Here is a 22427-nt window from a genome sequence, read left to right as displayed (position 1 = left end):
TGTTATGGGAAGACTGTGGAGTCTGAAGTCGGGAACTGTCCTCAGTGTTTGGGTTACTTAATGCGTGACTCTGGGCAAGTAGGGTGTCTCGCTAGGCCTCCTTTCCTAATCCAGAAACGAGGACGATGATAACACTGATTTCACAGGGCTGTTGTGAAGTATGGTGAGAGACTATGTGTGAAGCCCAAAATCTGTACATGATGGCAGATGTTAGTATAACTCTAGACATAGAGCCCATAAATTCTAAGCCCGATTTCAATGTCTCAGCGCGCAGCGTCTGAGCTCACAGGCGCCTCGTGTGCAGTACGCACTCTGGGACAAGCCACGTGGCTAAAGCCCGGCAAGTGGATGCAGAAGTGCAACTTCTCCGTTTTGAAAGTCCCAGTTTTAATTTCTAAAGCCCCGTGTAAGTTTCATCCGAGAACGGGCTTTCCGCATAAAATAGATTGTTTAGTTTTCCTCTCCCTTCCAGCCAGGATCCAGTAGCACCACCCTAGGCACATTCGCTCCACCCGCACCTCTCGCCAGGCGGGGCTGAGCAGCGAAGGGCGCGGGTCGCGGCGCGGCGCAGGCAGGAATGTGGATGCCCACAGCCCGAGAGCAGCCTGGAACCAACCGCGGGGCTGGCTGGCGCAGGGGACCCAGCTGGCAGGCGGGGAGGTTTGCGGAGAGAAGGTGCCCACGGTCTAGGCGGACTTCCCTACTCCGGGAAGCCTAGACCATTTCCCGTGTTGGAGCCCTCTGCCAGAAATTCCTCTAGAAAAATCCTACGCCAGAATGCCCTGGGAACTGCGGGGAGCTAGGGCCACGCCGGGCGGGGAAGGACGGCTTGTTGGGGGTGGGGGGAGGAAGGAAGAAAGAAGGGATCCCCACAGAAGGACTTGCGCGGAAGCCCAAGACCCTTGGGAGAACTCAATACCGACCCTTTCTAACCCACGGACGCGCCAGGGTGGGGACAGTGGCCCGCAGGGTCAGAGTCCTCTAGGGGACAGCGCCCCCTTGCCGGCCACGGGCGTCCCCACTCCAGTTCCAGCCTCTGGTCCCTCCTTGCGCGATTCCTGAGCAGAACGCGCACGCAATGGGGCCGCGCCCAGGCACCAGGTTAGGAAGATGCGCCGGCCCCCAGGAGCGAAGAGAAGTCAAATTGGATTCCACAGACTGATAGCAAAAACGGAGAAAACAGCGAAGGCGGTGTCAGAGAAGATACGTGTTGTGATTCTTGTTCCCAATCGTTTAACTTTTTGCATTTCGTCCCGGGAGAGCGCTTGAGCCGGGATTGTCCAGGATCTGGTTGTTAATGGCCATATTGCTAGTGCGGGCCTGGCCCCGAGCTCGTGAGCTGTCTGCACGCGGGAACCCGGGCTCTTACGCTGACTTCATTTCTTCATTAATCTGTCCCCATGTTTTGATTCACTTGGGTAACTATGCAAGCGTGCGCTGGTGCGGGCAGTGCTAAAATGTGAGGGGTCAATGTGACCCCTCAGCCTCTCTGGTCATTGCGACCTCAGTCCTCACGAGCTCCGCGTAGACCCCCCAAGTGTTCCCAAAGCCCAGGGCTCTGAAGGCTGAGCGACAGGGCCAGGGCTGGTGACCTCCGAGGCATCGCCAACACCTGCTCCGGCCAGCGCTGAGCCCAGGACCGCTGTCAGTTGGTTTTGGTCCAGAGACTCATCTGTTTAGACTCGGCGCGGTGAATCCGCAAGCAACCGAACCAAGAAGGCTCGAGACATAGGGGCTGCGGTGCCGGGTCCTGCGAGTGCTTGGAGCCTCGGCGGGGCGGGCTGGGGTTCCCGCAGACACGGGAGAGCAGAACGGGAGCGGCGGGTCCGCGTGTGACGACTCCGAGGCACAGTGGGCACCGCGCGTGTACCACGCACCGGAGGACCGGTCGGCGCACAGACTTGTGCCTTACTCTTCCGGTGTGTATTGCGTAAAATGCGCTCTCTGCTCCTCTTTTAAAAGGCTTTTCCTTTCCTTTCTTTACTTTTTCCTTTCCTCCTTGCTTGCTTCCCTACTTTGTCCCTCCCCCTCTCCTTCTTTCCCCCTCCCCTTCCGCCCATCTGTAGTTCGCTGAACTTAGGTTCCAGGGACACAGGACTTGAGGTCAGAACCTGCAAATTGCTGCAACTTAATAGCGTGCTGCTATTAGGTTGGTGCAAAAGTAATTGCGGTATTTGCAATTGAAAATAATTGCAAACACCGCAACTACTTTTGCACCTACGTAATAGTTCATTTACCTGATCTCAACAGTTTTTTACCTGTAAAATGGGGATAACATAAGATTACTGATATACAGTATTTGTGAAAGCACCTCATATATGACAAAAACAACAACTGTGAACTGTTATAAAATAATGAATGGATGAAAATTTAAATAAGATTGATGGGGTCCTGCCGCCACAACTTTCTCCTGGAAGAGCTTTCCTTGTTCTATTTCCTTACTCTATTCCAAACTGAAGAATTTCAGTGATTCTAGGGCACCAGAGCGCTGGGCCAGAAAAAGTTGGGTGCCGCTCCAGTGGGCTGGTGGAGCCACAGCTCACGACCTTTGTCTTTGCAACAGTTTGTGCCCGTGTTTTGCTGGTGCCTTTTGCTCCTCACAGCAGGCTGGAGGAGGAAATCATCACCATCATCTTTGCTGCTCACACTGACTTATCCCTGTGACTTGATTGGCAGTCTTCGCAAAGGTCATCCTCTGGCTCATCCAGGCCTCTACACAGCCCTCTGCAAAGTAGGCAGCCCTAGTTTTAGTATTAAACTGTTTTCCAGATGAGGCAGGTAAGGTTGCAGCAGCAAGTGGCAGAGCAGAGACCTGAGCACACCTCTCTAGCCCTCATGCCTTTGTTCCCGAGTTCCCAGGGGCTCAGGCTGCCAGGGGCTCAGCTCCCAGTGCCCCACACCCACCAGAGCGCCAGACCAGGGGAAGAGCTTCTAACTTGCCACTGGGTCTCCCTCTGCCCTCTCCTCTCCCATCTCTCCCAAGTTCCATCAGACCTTTCCTCATCCAGAGGGCGCTTTAAAAAGTTCAAGGTAATGGGAAAAGCAAATGGGCAAACCCTGTTGGCTACAGGTGAGGTGTATGATGGAAAGCCAGGATACTGAGCCCAGGCCTGCCGGCCGCCCTCTTCCCCACCCTTCACAGCTAGTCAGCAACCGGAAGCCCTGCCTTTCTTCCAAGAAGCTTCGCTCAGAGTTCCTCTCTTTTAACCCACAGAAATCTCTTTATAGTCATTTGGGAGAAATTCATCAAGGTCCCTAATTTAGAATAATTTGGGGGGGGGGATTCAACCACACAGCATGGATTTAAGATATACCTATAGGCTTGAAATCCACCCATTAAAGCAACCTCATAAGCTAAACAAGGAAATATCCTCAGCTTCCCCCAGCAGAATTGTTGGCTGATGACAGAGTCCTCTGTGATGAGATCTCTGTCAGTCATGAGAATGGACTGGAAGCAGGTAGGACACAAGGATAACTGGACAGAGTTTTGCAACATCTTAGGTTTAACAGTTTTTCTCCTGAGGACCAGGAGAAAAGGAATAGGGTTTACAGACGATACTGCTCCTGAATGTGGGGGGTGTAGAACCCCTGACAATATCCAAACCCTTTTTTCGGAGAGAATGAACAGTAATAAAACACTGAGGTACAGAAACCCACATTTTCTTGGGGTCAGAACCAGCTCCGTACCTGATCTGCAGTAACCAGATCAGACATCCCGGCTACTACAGAATCCCCCCTCTCCACATGCACAATTGTCTCTTATTGCGTCCCCCAACTTTTGCTGTGGAAGAACCCAGACTTGGAGCCAGGAAACACAATACCTGTTCCACCTGCCACTGCTGGCTGTACACATTTGACCAAGTCACTTACCTGGTGTACAGGGTGGAGAGCCCCGTGGTCCAGAAAGAGGAAGGCTTGCCTGTGTGTGTACATCCTCACGGCAGCGCTGAGATAAGCTCGTGCTCACTCTGGGGTTCGTGTGTGCTTCTCCCTAGCACCGAGGGCTGGGCGAATTCCATGTCAAGAATAAACCTTTTCTGCATTAATTTTCTCCCACTCCACTCTGAACAACAATCAGTTTTCCTTCTGTAAGGAGGGAGGATTACGGCACTGACATGATCTTTAGTTAGTTGGTCAGAAGCTAAAGTTTCAGACAAATTTAGATGGAAAAACCAACAAACCAACAAGAAAAACTAACAGCTGGTTCAAAGGGGTATGTTTCTATTGTGTTATCCTATTGACTCTTCTTTCCAAATGCCTAAGAGGAAGAAGGGAAAGTGACTATAAAATGCCTGTAAATAATACAACATGGAAAACACGCTTCAGTCTACCTATACACGTCTGATTTCTGCGTAAATAGTGTCAGGCTAATAACTGACGTTATGAGGCAGCAACGATAGAGCTCATCACAGAGGGCTCTGTCATCAGCCAACAATTCTGGTGTGAGAAGCTGAGGATATTTACTTGTTTGGCTTATGAGATTGCTTTAAGGGAAGGATTGCAAATGACCATTATTTTATGTTTTGTTATTTTAATAAAATGTTCATAGAAGTACAGTATGCCTACAGAGAAGTGCAGAGATACTGAGCACTGGCTGAGATTTCACGATATGAACGCACCTGTGTAAATGATGCTCAGATTGTGAAACAGAATGGTACCAGTCTTACTATTTTAAAGTCCCCTCTCCCACACTAAACTGTAAGTTTCCTTAGGGCAGGGACTGAGTATCACTCTGTTTTAAAATATAGCACATTCATAGAAAATGTGAGGTATAGTAAGGCCAATAGGAGATGACTACCCTTGAGAAACTAATTATTCACAGTTCCCAAGAGGGGCACGTCTAGCTATGAGGGCCATATGGGGAAGCACTGGGAGACAGGAAACTGTGGGCAAGAGTCCTTATTGTAGTTTTTTTGGAAAGGAATGGGCAATGGAGGGAAAGCAGGCTCAGGATCAGCTAACCTGAATAATTTAGGTGGGCACTGGGGCATAGAGGTATCCCGAGTTGTCAGGCACCTGGCCTTGGGGTGATTAGGGCAGGTGGATAGTGGCCCAGAGTGTGAGAGCTCCACCAAGGAGGTGGTAGGGGGTGTGGGTTTGTATGAAAAGCGCACTGCAGGGGAGTTGTTTACTCTCTGTAGGAATTGGCTAACCTTGGGAGAGCAGCCTGTCAGTCAGCGAAGCCCCAGATGTCAAAGCATCAGCATGCAGACAATAAATGACATGGCTAGTATGCACTCATCTTTGACACTCCAGAACCTAAAATAACGTGTTGCACATAACAGGCACTCAGTGAAAGGGGAAAAATGGAAGGAAAGAAGGAAAGAAGGAACTGGGGAGGGCAGACGGGATGGTGTATAATGGGCCAGCTGGTTGGGCAACAAGAGGGCTGCCTTCAATAGCCTCACTGGCCACAAGCACCGAAGTGAGTTGTTCAGAGCAACTCATGTGAAGAGACTTCATTCAGTAGCTCCTAGATTTCTATTCAGAAAGTTAGGATGTCTCGGCAGTCTCAGATATCCTTTGAGAAAGACATCACTGGGAAACACACCCCTCATTCAACATCTCCACGTAGACTAGGTGTCTACATTGGTCCTTGAACCATTCACTCTGTATGTCTGGTATCTGACTGGTGACTGGTGGGAAAGGGATGTGCCCCAGTTATCTACAGCTGTGTAATGAACTACCCCCAAATTAGTAGCGCAACCTATTATGCTCAGTGCCTCTATGGGTCAGGAATTTGGATAGTGTACAGTGAGGATGTCAGCTTCGTGACGTCAGATGAGGTTTCAGCTGGAAAGGCATGAACAACTGTCATTAACTTGAATGGTCAGGAGCTGGAACCATTTGGAAGCTTCTTCACCATATGTCTGGCACCGGGGCTGGGATAACTCAAAGGCTTGGCTAAGCTGGAGCTGTGAACCTGAGTGTCTCTCCATTGCTTTTCCGTATTGTTTTCTCAACATCATTTGTTGAAATGGTCTTGGCACACTTGTCAAAAATCATTTGAACATACATATATATAGCATGTCAGGAATAAATTCCACTTGGTCATGGTATATAATCCTTTCAATATGCTGTTGAGTTTTGTTTTCTAGTATTTTGTGGAAGATTTTTTGGCATCTATATTCACAATGGATATTAGTCTGCAGTTTTCCTTGTGTCTTTGGCTTTGGTATCAAGATAAATGCTGACCTCATAGGAGGAGTTTGGAAGTGTTACCCCCCTCTTCAATCTTTAGAAGAGTTTGAGAAAGATTGGTGTTAATTCTTCATTAAATGTTTGGTAGAATTCATCTGTGAAGACATCTGGTCCTGGGATTTTCTTTGTTGGGAGATTTTTCGTTACTGATTCAATCTCTTTACTAGTTACAGCTCTATTCAGATTGTCAATTCTTTCATGATTCAGTTTTAGTAGGTTGTGTGTTGTTGGCATACAAATATATGACTTTTATTTGTATAAAATTGGTAGTAGTGTCCCCTCTTTCATTTCTGATTTTAGTTATTTGAATCTTCTCTTTTTATCAGTCATTTTAGTTAAAAGCTTGTCAACTTTGTTGATCTTTAATAAGAAGCAACCCTTGGTTTTGATGATGTTCTACTGTTTTTCTATTCTCTATTTTATTTATCTCTGCTCTTTATATTTCTTCCTTCTGCTAGCTTTGGGTTTAGTTTATTTTTTGCTACTTCCTTAAGGTGTAGAGTTAGATTGTTGATTTGAGACATTTCTCTTATGTAATGTACGCATTCACAGCTATACTTTTTCCTGTGAAAGAAAGCTGTGAAAGAATGCACAGCTTTCTTTCACTGCATCTGATAAGTTCTGATATGTTGTGTTATACTTTTTGTCTTAATATTTCCTAATCTCCCTTGTGATATTTTTCTTTGACCTATTGGTTGAGAATGTGTTGTTTAATTTCCACATATTTGTGAATTTTTAAATTTTCCTTCTGCTGATTTCTAGTTTCATTCCACTGTGATTGGAAAGGATACTTTATATGACTTCAGTTTTTAAAAATTTATTAAGACTTGTTTTGTGGCCTAACATATGGTCACTCCAGAGAATGTCATGTGCACTTGAAAAAAAAAAGTGTATTCTGCTGTTGTTGGTTGGAGTGACCTGCATAGGTCTGTTAGAGCCAATTGGTCTATAGTTTTATTCAAGTCCTCTGTTTCATTATTGATATTCTGTCTGGCTGTTCTATCCACTATTGACTTTGGGGTATTGAAGTCTCCTTCTATTATTATAGAGCTGTCTATTTCTCCCTTCAATTTTGTCATATATTTATATATTTTATGATCTCTGATTTTTCACTTCATATATTTAGGAGCTCTGATGTTTGGTGTATATATGTTTATAATTGTTATATCTTCTTGGTGCATTGACCCTTTATTATTATATATTATTATAGAGTCCTTTGCTGTCTCTTGTAACAGTTTTTGACTTAAAATCTATTTTGCCTGTTAGTAGCTTAGCACCCCTGCTCTCTTTTGGTTACTATTTGCATGGAAAATCTTTTCCATCCTTTCAGCTTCAACCTATGATCCTTTAGTGCATCTCTTAGGCATATAGCTGGATCCTGATTTTTGTTTTGTTTTTGTGCATTCTTCCATTGTATGCCTTTTGATTGAAGAGTTTAATCCACTTATATTTAATGTAATTATTGACATGGAAACACTTACTTTCACTATTTTACTTATTTTCTGTATACTTATAGCTTTTTTGTCCCTTATTTTCTCCATTACTGCTTTCCCTTATGTTCAGTTGACTTTGTGTAGTGACACATTTTGATTCTCTTTTCATTTTCTTTTGGTATATTCTATGCATATTTTCTTTGTGATTATCATGGGGATTAGATATACCATCCTAAAGTCATGACAGTCTACCTTGAATTGATATCAACTTAATTTCAATCACATACAAAAACTACTCCTTTACAGTTCCACTCCCCCCAATTCTATGTTAAAGATGTCACAGTTTATGTCCTTATACCAGGGATGCCAAGAAAAATGTATACAAGTGGACACTTTGGTCAACATTACTCAAGCAGTAGTTCACCATAATCAGAAGTGTCTAGACCCTGATGGCAACCACTTTGAGCACCTCTTATAATTGCAGAAGTGAAATGTGACTTGTATTCATCTTGTTATTGATATATATTGAGTATTACAATTTTAATAGTTTTTTCCTTTCTTAAAATGTGTATACATTTTTTGGCACCCTCTGTATATTGTATGTCCCTTAATGTAGATTTCTATTTTTATTAATTTGTCTTTTAAATACTATAGAAAATAAAAATTGGAATTATAAACCAAAATTATAACAACATTATTTTGTATATTTGTCTATGTACTTACCTTTACAAAGAACCTTATGTTTTCATATGGCTTCAAGTTACTCTCTAGTGTCCTTACATTTCAACTTGAAGGAGTCCCTTTAGAATTTTTTGTAGGACATGTCTAGTGGCAATGTACTCCTTCAGGTTTTCTTTCTTTGGGAATATCTTAATTTCTCCCTTATTTTTGAAGTACAGTTTTGCCAGGTATAGAAATTTTAGTTGACAGTTTTTTAATTTCACCATTTTAAACATATCGTCCCATTGCCCTCTGGCTTGCAAGGTTTCTCCTGAGAAATCTACTGATAGTCTTACTGGAGATCTCTTATGTGACTAGTCACTTTTGCTGCTGTCAAAATTCTCTTTATTTTTGGCTTTCAACAGTGTGATTATAATGTGTCTTGGTGTGAGTTTCTTTGGGTTTATCCTACTTGAAGTTTGATAAGCTTCTTGGATTTATATCCATGTATTTCTGCAAATTTGGTAAGTTTTTAGTAATAATTTCTTCAAATATTCTTTCTGCTCCTTACTTTCTTCTCCTTCTGGGACTCCCATACTGCTTACATTGATTGGTTGGCCTGTTCATGTCCTACAAGTCTCTTAGGCTCTGTTCATTTTTCTTCATTTGTTTTTCCTTTTTGCTCCTCAGATGCAATCATTTTAAATGTCAAGTCTTCAATGATTTTTTTTCTTCTGCTTATTTGAATCTGCTATTGGACCCCTCTAGTGAAAATTCAGTTATTGTATTTTTCAGGCCAGAATTTTCTGTTTGGTTCATTTTTTAAATTTCTGTCTCCTTGTTTATAATGTCATTTTGTTCATATATAGGTTTCCTCATTTCAGTTCTTTGTGTTTTCCTTTAGCTCTTTGAAAATATTTAAGATAATTGTTTTTTAAAGTCTTTGTCTAATAATTCTATTATTTGTTTCTTCAAAGACTGTTTCTGGAGATTTATTTTGTTCTTTTAAATGGGTCACGTTTCCCTGTTGCTTTGCATGCCTTGTGATCCGTTGCTGTAAAGTGGGCATTTGAAAAAATAGCCACCTTATTAGTCTTTGCAGACTGGCATGGGAGACCTTTACTAATTGGCAGGTCCCTGAGCCTAGAAATCCACACAGGGTTAAGGCTTAAGAGCTCCTCTGGCTTTTTCTGGGCATGTGTCCTGACTGGGCCTATTTGTATGGGCTCCTCTCTCCTCATTTTCCTTGGCTGCTTCTAAATGTCTTAATTTCCCAGAGTCTCACTCCAGCTTCTTCTCGGGGACCCAGCTTGTTCTGTTGTATTCCTCTGCCCACAATCTCTTGCCCTCAGGCATATATAGATCTGCAATTCCTCTGCAGTTTTACATGCTATGGTGCCCACCACTTCCTTCCTTGGCTTATAGCCTAAGATCCAAACTTTGCCATCATTTCCTGTCTGAGGTCTGTGTCAGGCAAGAGAGATATGAGTCTCTTGGGCAGCCCACAGATAAGCTAGAAGGTTACAATTTCCACTTTACTCTTTCTAGCTCAAGGGTCAGAACTGGGGATTGAGCCACTTCCTCTTGACTTCACTGTGGGGGCATGGCGCGGGCAAGTAAAAACATCATGAATTTTCCTACCATTTTAAGTTTTTTTTTTTTTTTTCTTTCTTGATTTGGTGTTCTCTTGATTTCTGTAGATCTTTGGCTGGTTTTCAGAGCTCCCATAAAGTTATTTTAGTTAGCCTGTAGTTATTTATTTGATGTTTTCATGGGAGGACTAGGGCCTAGGGATTCCTAGTCTGCCATCTTGCTGATGTCCCCAGTATTTAATGTTTCTGATTGCTTGTACATGGAATTATGTTTTTAATATTTATTTCCACTAGTTCATTACAACATAAAAAATATAATTGTGTGTTGACCGTGTATTCTGTGAGCTTGTTAAACTCACTTAAAGGAGGCTTTGGGGTTAGATTCCTAGGGGTTTTCTATGTAGACAATCATTTTACAACTCAGTATTAACAGGAAAACGCAATGAAAGGGTGGGTAAAAGATTTGGACACTTTACAAAAGAAGCTGTAAGAATGGCCAATAAGCACACGAAAAGGTGTTCAACACTATTAGTTATCAGAGGAAAATGCAAATTAAAGCCAAAACAAGGGGGAACAACCAAGATGGTGCAGTAGGTAAACGCTATGTTTACCTTCTCTCATAACCATATCAAAATTACAACTAATCTACAAAACAACCATTATTAAGAATCACCTAAAATCAAGCTGAACTGAAGCCTTTCAACTAAGGATGCACAGAAGAAGCCACCTCCAGACTGGTAGGAAGGGCAGAGACGTGGAATGGGTTGGTCTCACACCCACATGTGACCACTAAAGATCAGGAGGTATATTTCAGCAGTGGGGGGGTCCCCCATCCCCCAGAGGAGCAACACGTCCCAGCCCCTCTTCAGCCCAGGGTTCCAGTGCTGGGGAGAGAAGTTCCCATAATTTCTGGCTGTGAAAACCAGTGGAGATTGTGACTGAGACTGAGAGTGGCTGCACTCCCAGGCTCTCCTCTTAAAGGGACTGCACGTGGACTTACCCACCAACGGAGTCACTTGCTCTGAGCTCCAGTATTGGGGCAGTGGCTGGAGAGGTGGTAGGGAGCTACGGTGTGGAACTGAGTTGTCTGGCTTGGGAAGGGGACTGGAGAGGTGACTTTCTCCTGGACAGGGGAGCTGATGGAGGCCATTGTTTCTTTGTTGAGCCCTCCCCCTACCTCACATGTGGATGCAGGCAGCCGCCATTTTTGAGCCTCTGCTGTTAGTTTGCCACACCCCGGCGATTTGAAACCTGGCTGAGCCCAACTTTTGGCATACCCAGGCTGCTTCCAGTAGCTTTTTCAGGTAGACTGTCTGCCTTGGCTCAAGCTGCAGACTTTCCTAGGGTCTCTCAAAGGTTCATGGAAACCAGACAAACATCATCTGGCTTGAGCATGTCCTGTACCTCTGGCTGAGCAACCCTAAGCATGGCACTACAGGTAGCCAGCCATGGTTCGTGGCTCGGCCTCTCAAGGTACTTCCAAGCACAGCATGGGAGGCAGCCATCTGTGGATTGCTTTGCGGCTCCTGCTGGGTGGCCCCATGTAAGGCACAGGTTGGGGCTGAACTTGAACTACAGTGGATCCCCTCCAAAGTGGTCCTGGGGCTGGTGCCCACAGTGGTGCAGCTTCAAAACAAGCTGGAGCATTACCCAGCTGCCTCCAAGTACGACACACCCAAGGGGTGGATTAGGCAGGCACCAGAGTCCTGCTGAGGCAGATTCTACTCTGTAGGATCAGCCCCTGCACAACAACTCTTCCACTGTAGTCAAGGCCAGTCCTCACAACCAGTGAGCCGAAGGGTCAGTCCCTCACATTGATGTGCCATTATCAAGCCAGGCTCAACTACAAGAGGAGGGCACACACAACCCACATGAGACACACACTTGGAGCGCGTGGCTCAGGTGACCAGAAAGACTGCACCACTGAACCCCACAGCACATCTAATACATAAAGCCACTCTACTAAGACTGGAAGACATAACAGCCCTACCTAATACATAGAAACAAACACAGGGAGGCAGCCAAAATGGGGAGACAAAGAAACATGTCCCAAATAAAAGAACAGAACAAAGCTCCAGAAAAAAAACTAAGTGAAATGGAGATAAGCAATCTATCACACACAGCGTTCCAAACACTGGTTATAAGAATGCTCAATGATCTCATAAAAATGGAGATGGAAACCATGAAAAAGAACCAATCAGAAATAAAGGATACAATAACGGAAATGAAGACTATATTACAGGGAATCAACAGGTTAGATGAAGCAGAGAATCCAACCAGTGATGTAGAAGATAAGGTAGCAGGAAATCCCACCCAGAACAGCAGAAAGTAAAAAGAATGAAATAACTTGAGAGTTTAATGGGCCTCCAGGACAATATCAAGTGTACCAACATTAGCATTAGGGGTACCAGAAGGAGAAGAGAGCAAGGAATTGAAAACCTATTTGAAGAAATAATGACAGAAAACTTCTCCAACCTGGTGAAGGAAATAGACATACAAGCCCAGGAAGCATACAGAGTTCCAAACAAGATAAACCCAAAGAGGCCAATACCAAGACACATCATAATTAAAATGCCAAAGGTTAAAGACAAAGAGAGAATCTTTTAAAAAAGCAAAGGGAAAGCAGTTAGTTACCTACAAGGGAGCCCCCACAAGACTGGCAGCTGATTTCTCAACAGAAACTCTGCAAACAAGAAGAGAGTGCCAGGAAACATTCCAAGTGATGAAAAGCAACAACATACAACCAAGATTACTGTACCCAGCAAAGCTAGCATTTAGAATTGAAGGACAGGTAAGGAGCTTCCCAGATAAGAAAAAGCTAAAGGAGTTCATCACCACCAAATCAGAATTACAAGGAATCTTCGAGGGACTTCTTTAAGATGGGAGGGGGGTTAAGGATGGGTGCAAGGGGAAGGGATTAAGAAGTACAAATTGGTTGTTATACAGTAGTCATGGGATGTAGGGTATAGCATAAGGAATATAGTCAATAATATTGTAATAACTAGGTATGGTGCCAAATAGGTACTAGATCTATCAGGGTGATAAAAGGGAATGGGGTTGGGGGCAGGGTGAAAAAGGTGAAGGCATTAAGAAATATAAATTGATAGTTAATACAGTGTGGGGAATATAAGCAACAATGTTGTAAAGATTATGTAAGGTGCCAGATGGGCATTGGACTTACCAGGGGGATCACTTCATAGACTGTGTAGATGCTTGACCAATGCGCTGTACACCTGAAGAGCTGAAGTAGAATAATATTGAATGTCAACTATAACTAAATATATAGGTATATATAGTCATGGGATGTGGAGTACAGCATAGGGAAGATAGTTGATGGTATTGTAACAGCTATATAAGATGTCAGAGGGGTAGTGGCTTGTGGGGGTGTGGGGTGGAGTGGGCTATCACTTTATGAGGGGTTTAAATGTCAAACTATTACATTGCTTTGTACACCTGAAACTAATTTAAAAAAAAGCAAAAATGAGGTACTATTATGCATGTATTAGAATGGCTAAAATTAAAGAGATTGAGCAAATCAAGTGTTGGTGAGGGTGTGGAGCACACAGAACTCTCACAAACTGCCTGTGAGAATGTGAAATGGCAGCCTTTGGAAAACTATTTGGCAGTATCTAAGTTAAGCAAACATTTATCATATGACCTGGCCATTGCACTCCTAGGTATTTGTCCATGAGAAATGAAAGTATATGTCCAAATAAGAACTTGTACTTGAATGATCATAGCAGCTTTATGCACAAAGAATACACAACTGCAAAAACATCAAAAGTTCACCTGATGGATAAACTGATCTATTCATACAATGTAATTTATACAGTAACAAAAATGAACAAACTACGGACAAATACAGTAACACTGTTGAATCTCAAAAGCATTGTTCTAAGTTGAAATGATTCCACTTATGTAAAATCCTAGAAACAATACAGCTATAGTGAGAGAAAGCATATCAGTGGCTGCCGACGGCCAGGGCATGGGGAGAGGGGACCACTAAGAAGCACAAAGAAACTTACTGGCTGACAGAAATGTTCTGTATCACACTAGTTGTGATTACACAACTGTAGTCACTTCTTAAAACTCACCAAATTGCACACTTAAAATTGGTGACTTTACTGTTTATAAATTACACTTCCTTTAGTCTGACTTTAAAAATACAACATTGAGTGCCAGGTACAGATTTCTTGGGTCTACAGGTGCCCACTGCCTCAAAATACAGAGGCATGTGGGAATAAGAGAAAAGCGTTTTATTTCCTCACTCATTAATCCCATCATTTATTTACTCAAAAATGTTTCTTAAACATGGATTAGGGGATAGGCACAGCGTGAGGTGTTGGGGATACATCAGGAAAAAGTGTCTCCAGTGGTAAGTTTGGAAAAAAGCACACACTCAGCTCCAAAGAAGCAAAGGGGAGGGACATGTAATCCATACCAAGAGTGGTCAAGGAAGCAAGCAGGTGGCTGCTGAGCTAAGTTTTGAATCGTGAATATATTGTGTTTCTTCCCAAACGTGCTCACATGATGAGCCTCCAGGATAGCTCGGAGGCTCTGTACAATGGAGGAAACAGAGGGGGCTCGGCAGTCAGGCAGCTGTGGGATCCAGTACTGGTTTGGCTACTTACCAGATGTGTGATCTTGAGAAAACGTCAATCAAGCGGATTCTCATTTTTAAAATCATACCTACCTATGGGTTGTTCTGAGAATAAATGAGAAAATAATTACACAGCATCCAGCTTAATAAAGGATGCCATTAATAACTGACAATGCAATGCACATATCAGCCAGGAATCCTCCCTGATTATGATAAAGCCTCTTTTAAAAAAATTTGAATAAATATGATGTGTAACATGGTGTATGTTTAAGGTGTACAACATGTTACTGTGATACATTAATATACTGTAATATGATTGCTGGTGTAACAATATCACATTACATTTAATGATAGTACAATATTATTATCTATCTTCATTATATTTAGATCTCTATGGCACAAGCCTCTTTCTACCATCCTGGGCAAACAAGACTGAGAAAAGAAACTGGGCCCAAGAAACTCAAGACTCACATTGTATCCGAGACAGTGGACTTGCGGTGGAGTGGTTTTTGTGGCCTGAGCACTTAGGAACCAGCAAGAAGGCCCAGCCCAGGGACTGGGAGAGGACACAAGAAGGTATCTAGTCTCTTTCCTTCAGTCTGGGGTGGTTTTGCACCACACTGTTGATCTGAGTTGCATCTTTCTGGTGAAATTCTAAGGTTCCTTCCAGTTCTAAAACTCTAAGATCTACGAAGCAGAACTGCAAACACTGAAGTCTAGCTTCAGCCAAGGGGTTTCAAGGCCATCACTGCTCACTGCTCTCTGAAGGGCGTACAGTCCTCTGGCACCAGCTCCTTCTACCTGACTTGTCACACTCATGGCTCCACACAGAGGGGTCTTGCTGCTCACAGATACCAAATGAACATTCCTTGGCTCACAAAACCTTTTAAGTGGACAACATCCTTCTGAATTTGGATACATAAAACTGTGAATATCTAGAGGAAGCATACGGCTTTCGTTTTTCCAACTTTCATGACACGGTTCATTAAATGGTGAGTTCCTTGAGGGCTGGGACCATGTCTTTGTCGTATCTGTGTCCCTAGCCCCCTGGCACAGAGCCTGAGCCACGTAAGGTTTGTGGAGTGACTGAATGAGCACATCTGATGGTGTTCTCCCACATCATTGTGTATCCCTCTTCTCTTACATATGAATTACACTGTAGTTGCTATGGAAGGTACCTTACATCCCCAAATAGACTAAGTCACAAGTTGAGAAGAATAAATCCAATATTTAAAAACAAAAATCAAACATAGTATCCATAACCTTTTCAGGATCAAAAAGGGGTTGAAGCTATTCAATTCCATTCTACAGCCATTCCATCTGCCACGTTATGAACTGGTGACCTTGGTCAAAGCACTTAGCATCTCTGAACCTATTTCTTCATGTATAAAGATGAGGAAAAATGCAACAATGCAGTTCTTATAGGGTTGTCAGGATTGCTTGTTTCAGGCTCTTCTGATTTGGAAGATCCACTGGCTTATATGGCCAGAGCACACTTGTTCTCCGTCAGCCAGCAGTTCACATCCTGTGTTCCCTTCACATTGGCAGTGCCTTGCCCCATCGCAGCAGCATTTTGTAATCCCACAAGGCTAATCTGCAACAACTTGCCTGACCAGGGCCGCCTAGGAGTCCCAGACGGGGGCAGGATCCTGAAGCCTGTCACCTGAGAAGTCTGAGTCAAAGTGACCACACCCCACCCTGCCCCAGGGTCTGCTCACAGGTTCCCTCCTTTCCTGGGGAGCCCTAAGCCCTCCTGGGACTCTGATGTCTTCAGGATGACCTGACCGCACCTGCTGTTTCATCCTACAGCTTGTCAGTCAAGAGGAAGAGAGGCTGCAGCTGTCAAAAGTGGTTGAGGAGCCCAGGTGATGGCTCTGGTGATGACTCTGGGAGGACAGCTGCTGCAAGAACTTCCTTGCGGCGAGGGCGAGGATGCCTGCTGCTTCCCTATGACTGGGGTACCTGACTGTTCATCGGGAATGCTTATTTTTCATTTTCTCTTGTGCTTGGAGGAAGAGAGGAAAATGTACAGAGGGCTTTCTGTTATTTTGCTAGGTCCTTTTTTTTTGTTTAATCCTATAGCTGCCACTCGAGGGAGACTTGAAACTAGGGCCCTGGGAGGGGGTCATTTGGGATCCCAGTGGCAGGGTGACAGTCACAGGGGAGGCCTAAGGGAGAAGTAGGGAGGAATTCATCCTCAAGCCCTCAAGCTGTGGGAGGAGGTCTCGCCTCCACTGGTTATAGTGTGGGGATCTGAAGAAACCCCCGGTGGGGGCTGTGCTCGCAGCAGTGCACCCGATTAGACATCTTCATCGTGGGGTGCACTGCAGAGCACGGGTTGTCTAGCTGTGGTCTCTTCCTTCGCTCCTTCATTTAAGAATCCCTCTCTACCTGCCCTAGTCTTGAAGGGGGGAAATAAGACATCCAAAAGCCTAATATAGGGCAAACTTGGATGAATCAGAAGGCCCTACAAAAATTCAAAAAACGGAGAGATTGTTTCTGGGGGCTGGGTGAGGCAAGGCTGCAGAAATTGATGATGACACCAGAGGCAAGCCTTCCAGGCTATTACGTAGAGAAAAGAAGGCCAGCAGGAGGGAGCAGGGCGGTGATACAGGAGAGCTGCAGTCACGACTGGAGTGAGAGACTGCAGGTGTGGGGGGACCCTCACGGCAGTGGGTGCAATGGTCCAGGAAGAATTCTTACAGAATGAACGGGATGAATGGAAAGGAGGGATAGATCCGCGACTTGTGGGGCAGGACTGACCAGGCAGAGGGTTCAAGAGGGAGGGAGTGATATGGTATGAGTTCCTAGGGCAAAGACTTAACTTAGGACACTGATGACAGTCACTTATTTGGGTTGAACTGTTGTAAACGACCCTGGATGTGAAAGCCAGGGAGACTGAGAGCACGGGGGTACCCATAGCAATAAAAGGGTACAGAAGGTTAGCCTGGGAAGGATGAACAAGAGTTCCTTTCAGACCTTTTGAATTTGAGGGGCCCTCCGATGGTTGGCGGGAAACGCTGGATGGAAGCTTGAGACTGACCAGTGGGGGACAGAGATACGGACCTGAGAACTGTTTAGAAAGAAGCAAAAGCATTGGAGATACTCACACACACACAGAATGTAGACAGAGAGGGAGGATGGAATCTCTGACCGAAACACTCAAGGACTTCCTGTCTCTTTCTCAGACAACACTTACTTAGTTGATGGCAGGAGGAAGAGCCAAGGAGTATTCAGGAAAGGACACTCAGGAAAGACGTTTTAGGGAGTCTAGGACAGTTGAAGGAAGAAGACGAGAATAGTCTGGAATAAAGCACCTCACCTGGAGGAAGCCACATAACTGGTAAGGATGAGGGTGACCATGAGGACGCTTCCGTCAGCCAAGGCACTTTGGTCCTGACCCCCGGGTTTCTCACAACCTCATCTTCCCCGCGTCGGAAGGCTGGAGTTGGAGTTTGCCTTTAGCAATTTTACATTTCTTTAACAAGCGTTTGTTAATGTGTTTTTGTTCCATCCGGGTCCAAAGGGTGTCCCCTGGTTGACAGGTGAAGTCAGGCCACCTCCTGGATACCGCTCCCCGTCCTTCTACACCCAGTCCCCTCAGCGGATATGCTGGTGACAGGAGGGATGGGGGCGGGGTGGGTTAAGCGGGAGAAGCTGGGGTCTATTTTTCTCACACTCCCCACTTAGGCAGAACACATTTTCAATTCACCCTCTGTGGGGGAATGTGTGTATGATTTTGCTTATTTATATGGAGTTAGAAATGTTAATGAGGGAGATTTTAGTAGAAAGTCACTCCTCAGGTTCAAATCAAATAATGAGTTAGCAAAGTATTGCTTCAGCTTACTCCCCAACTTAGTTAACATTTGCAGGAATGCCACAGGTGACAAAACACCACCTAGCCACTGCAGCGGTCGCTCGTGGGTACATCCCTCTGACGGTGCTCCAGGGTGTGGCACAAGTTGGTAGATCTGGTCCGTGAGTGGGCCCCGTAATGGATTCATCACTCAGTCCTGAATTGGCCTGGGCTTAGTCCGAAGTTGGGGCTTAGCAAATGCTGTTAGAACAAATAACGGCTTCTCAGCACCCATGTACCTTTTTCAAAAAACAAAAAAACAATACAGGAACTACAAACAGAAAATTTAAGATGCAACAATTTAATAATTACAAAATTCTTCCTTCGGTTAAATAACTCACCAGTTTTCCTTAAAAGTCCACTGCGAGTGTTTATACAAAAATTCAGCTCAGGTGGGAGGAAAGCTCAGGGAGCATGTCCACATTAGGCCACACGCTGCAACTGCACACAACACTCTGGCAGCCCAAATGCAACCCTGCTCCCACCTACCTTTTTTGACTTGCTCTTTCCCTGTCTTCCCCACCCCCCTCTTAGCTGGTCCCATAAAGGCGTTGTGCATGCCATTGTACTGTATTCAATATTTCCTAACTAGACAGTATACTTTTATGCAATGAGTCTAGTCATCCTTTTTATGAGGACATGATACTAATTTGTTCACTATAAAATCGCACATTGGAACACTGATCTGACCTCCCCACCCCCACACGCTAGAACAACAGGCTCCAAACTGCAGTGGCTGCAGAACCCACGAGATAAACAGGGTGATGGTGGGGAGGTTCTTACTCAAATCTAAATACAGACACTGCTTGCTGGTCCCGGCTGAGATCACTCGGATAGATTGTGCCTAAACATTTCTCTGATGCTGTTTCTAAAAAACAAAAAAAAAACAAAAAAAAACGACAGGTCCCAGCTTGTTGCTGCCGGAGTCAGCCAACAGGTGAGGGAGGAGAGAAGCAGAGATATGCACTGTGGTCTACAACCAATGCTCATTTTGGTTTCTCTTTCAGAAGCATCAGTATTTTCTGCAAATTAGAAGAAATTCTGTCTTTTTTTTTTTCCCCATAGGCTGGCAAACAGGTGTTAAGTTGAGTTATTATACTTACCCAATTATTTCCCACCAATCTCTTGACCAAGTTGGAAAGGAAAATCCATTGAGAATTTCTAATGGGCAGAGTATCCAAAAGTATCTTCTACAGCTCATATAATACTAACTTCAGTTCACTGTAAAACTCTTTAGTTTGCCAGCTGCTTTCAAATATATTCACATTTAAAAGTACCAATGACATGTGAAGTAAGAGACTCAGAAAGTTTTACTAAAGACAGGAGAGACTGGATGTGGCAGGTGCAGGGAGACTGCCAAGAGGAGCCCGGGTTTGTGACCAGGGTGAGGGGACTGAAGCATCACTGGTTCTCTGGGGCTAGAAATCTAGTTATAAAAATTGAAATTGGCCCTTTTACAAAAGAGTTTATCTGTACAAGGGGATAACAATAGGGGTTATTTACAGGGTGGAGGACTATACAAGCTGATTTATTTAACGTGCTTGGCCTAGGGCCAGGCACACATGACCTCATGCAGTAATTATTATTATCTAGTAAAATTAACAGAAAAGTAAAGAAGGTGCTAATTAAGGGTAACATTTAAGAACCACTTCACTGGATACATCTTTTCCTGGGAATCTGCTTTCCCTCTGAAAACTGAAGGATGCCAAGGAAAGCACTGAAGAAAACAAATGTATTTTTACTAAGTAAAATAATTTCAGGCAAAAAAAATAGGATTCGTATGTTAACAATTTAAGAAACATCACGCCTATGAAATGCAATTCTCAAATGTATTTATTTCATTGTTTTAAATTGCATTTAGACCCAGAAAACTAAGTGGCTTAAAAAAGAGACATCTGGGGGAAATGAAAGCTGCAGATTTCTAGAGAAAATTAAGATTCTATGTCCTTTGAAGCAAATGGTCACACTGCTCTTTGCTGAGCATGTAATTCTTTTCTCAGGCCACCTTGAAATTCCTAAAATCATTCAGAAATTCTTTCTGCAGCCCATTGAAATAATGAAACTCACAGTCTACAGGCTCTCTCTAAACAATCTTGCTGTGTTCCAATCTTGCCTTGGAATTCCCAACTCCAAGAGCCTCCGTTCAGGTCCTCCCTCCTCTCGTCTTCCTAGCTGGCCCCTTCATCCGAACTGACCTGGATGCATCTCATCTGCTTCCTAAACACCCACTTGCTGCCTCCTCCTGCACACAATTCAATATATTCTCCTGGCTCCCATTTTTATTGGTAAAGAAAGTTAAAGTTAATAAAGTCAAAAAAAGATAAAAACACAATCCCAGTCAATATATATATATATATATATATATATATATATATATATATATATACACACACACATATATATTACATATATATTATATATTGTATGTGTTTTATATACGATATATATCATACATATATATTACATATATAGTTTATATATTGTTTGTGTTTCAATATGATATATATATTATACACATATTATTTAAAAGAGAGTTCCCTTTAGGTTTCATACTTTTCCACTCCCTTCTGGAACTCATTTCATGTACAAGATAGGACAGGGAGAGATAACTTGGGCATGTGTCTTCTGTAAAGAAGAGTGACTTTAAAAATCTTTGGTGCTTTATTAGACTGGACCATAGCCTGGGACTCCAAACCCTGGGGGCCATGATAAAACTGAAAAACTAGACCTCAGATTCTGAAGTCATAAGAATTTCCTCTGTGGGTTGTGTTATGTGTCATTTTTTTAAAACCATTAACACTATTCAGAATTCTTAAGAGACTCAAACCAAACATTCTTCATGTATTTTCTCAATTTTAAGAATCTCGGGGCCATGCTCCATTTCTAATACTTGACCCCGAGAGTTAAAAATCAAGGGCAAAAGGTCATCAGACTTTGTGTGTGTTATCCGGTACCAATCTATAAATCAAGTGGAGAACAGCACACAGCCGGCACCGCCCGGCCGCACCCCCGCAGCTACTCTGACAGGTCTGTCAGAAGCAGGCCAGCCATCACCAAGCCTGCAGGAGCAGGATGGGCAGGAGGCAACTAGAAGGGGGTCAGAAGGAAACTGGAACTGAAAGGAAGGAGGGAGCAAGGATGAGGGAATAAACAGGGGAGAAAGGACAAAAAAGAAAAGAAGGAAGAGATAAAGAAAACAAAGAAAGGAAGAGAGGAGAAACAAGCAGAGAAAACAATAGGGCTGGACCTCTAAGTTGTAAGCATGCATTTTCTTTTTCAGGCTGTGTCCCAAAGAGGGTGTGAAGGAGTCTGAAGTTATCTGGGTAACCAGCACACAGGGAGACGCCCGGGTGTGGCAGACGGCAGTATAAACACAACAAGATGACACCATTTGGTTTGGGCGGGACTGAAAGGTATCTTTTACATTTATGTACTATTTATATACTTTTAAGAACTTTCAAAAGGCAGTCCCAGTTCACAGACTGATTTTCAGATAAAATTAATTTCCTGAACTCAGAGTCCCCACGTTGTTGGTTTTTTTAACCCTGTGAGGAGCTCCTGATTGTTATAAACAAGGCAGATCCCACTCTAGAGGATTTGCCCTCCAGCACCACCAAACAGAGATACATCTGCTTGCCTGCTCTCCCCGAGGACTGACTGCAGGGCCTCCTGGGAGAGCTGGAAGGTTAAACTGTCCCCAGAGTCAGTTCACTTCTTAAACTTCACAGTCTTGGGGAGAAGACCTGAGAACACATGGGTGCCACTGCTCAGTGGAAGAGAGGACATTAAAACAATTTCCCCATCGAAGCCGAGCCAAGCTGAGCTGAACCGAACTGAACCAAACCGAACCAAACCAAGTCTATGATTTGGGAATGTAATCATATAATACCTACTTGGCAAAAAATGTATGGTTGGCTATAGAACAGAAAGAATGATCTGAATCCAAACTATTGCCTCTTAATCCTTTAATTAGACTAAGTCCTTCAGAAGGAAGCACCATTCATTGTTACTGAAGGAAATCAAGAGCAAATACACACGTGCGTGCGCGCACACACACACACACACACACACACACACACACACAC

General features: G+C 43.9%; 1 long non-coding RNA gene across 1 annotated transcript; it reads left to right on the top strand.

The window, feature by feature from the left end:
- Window positions 1-847: 847 nt before the first annotated feature.
- Window positions 848-22412, top strand: LOC141572723 (uncharacterized). Its single transcript, XR_012498135.1, has 3 exons — window positions 848-1919; window positions 14874-15062; window positions 21623-22412. It is a non-coding gene; the product is annotated as an uncharacterized LOC141572723 (long non-coding RNA).
- The last annotated feature ends 15 nt before the right edge of the window (window positions 22413-22427 follow it).

Source organism: Rhinolophus sinicus, linkage group LG07 (genome assembly GCF_036562045.2).
Source record: "Rhinolophus sinicus isolate RSC01 linkage group LG07, ASM3656204v1, whole genome shotgun sequence".
Lineage (NCBI taxonomy): Eukaryota > Metazoa > Chordata > Mammalia > Chiroptera > Rhinolophidae > Rhinolophus > Rhinolophus sinicus.
This window is presented reverse-complemented; position numbering and strand designations above follow the sequence as displayed.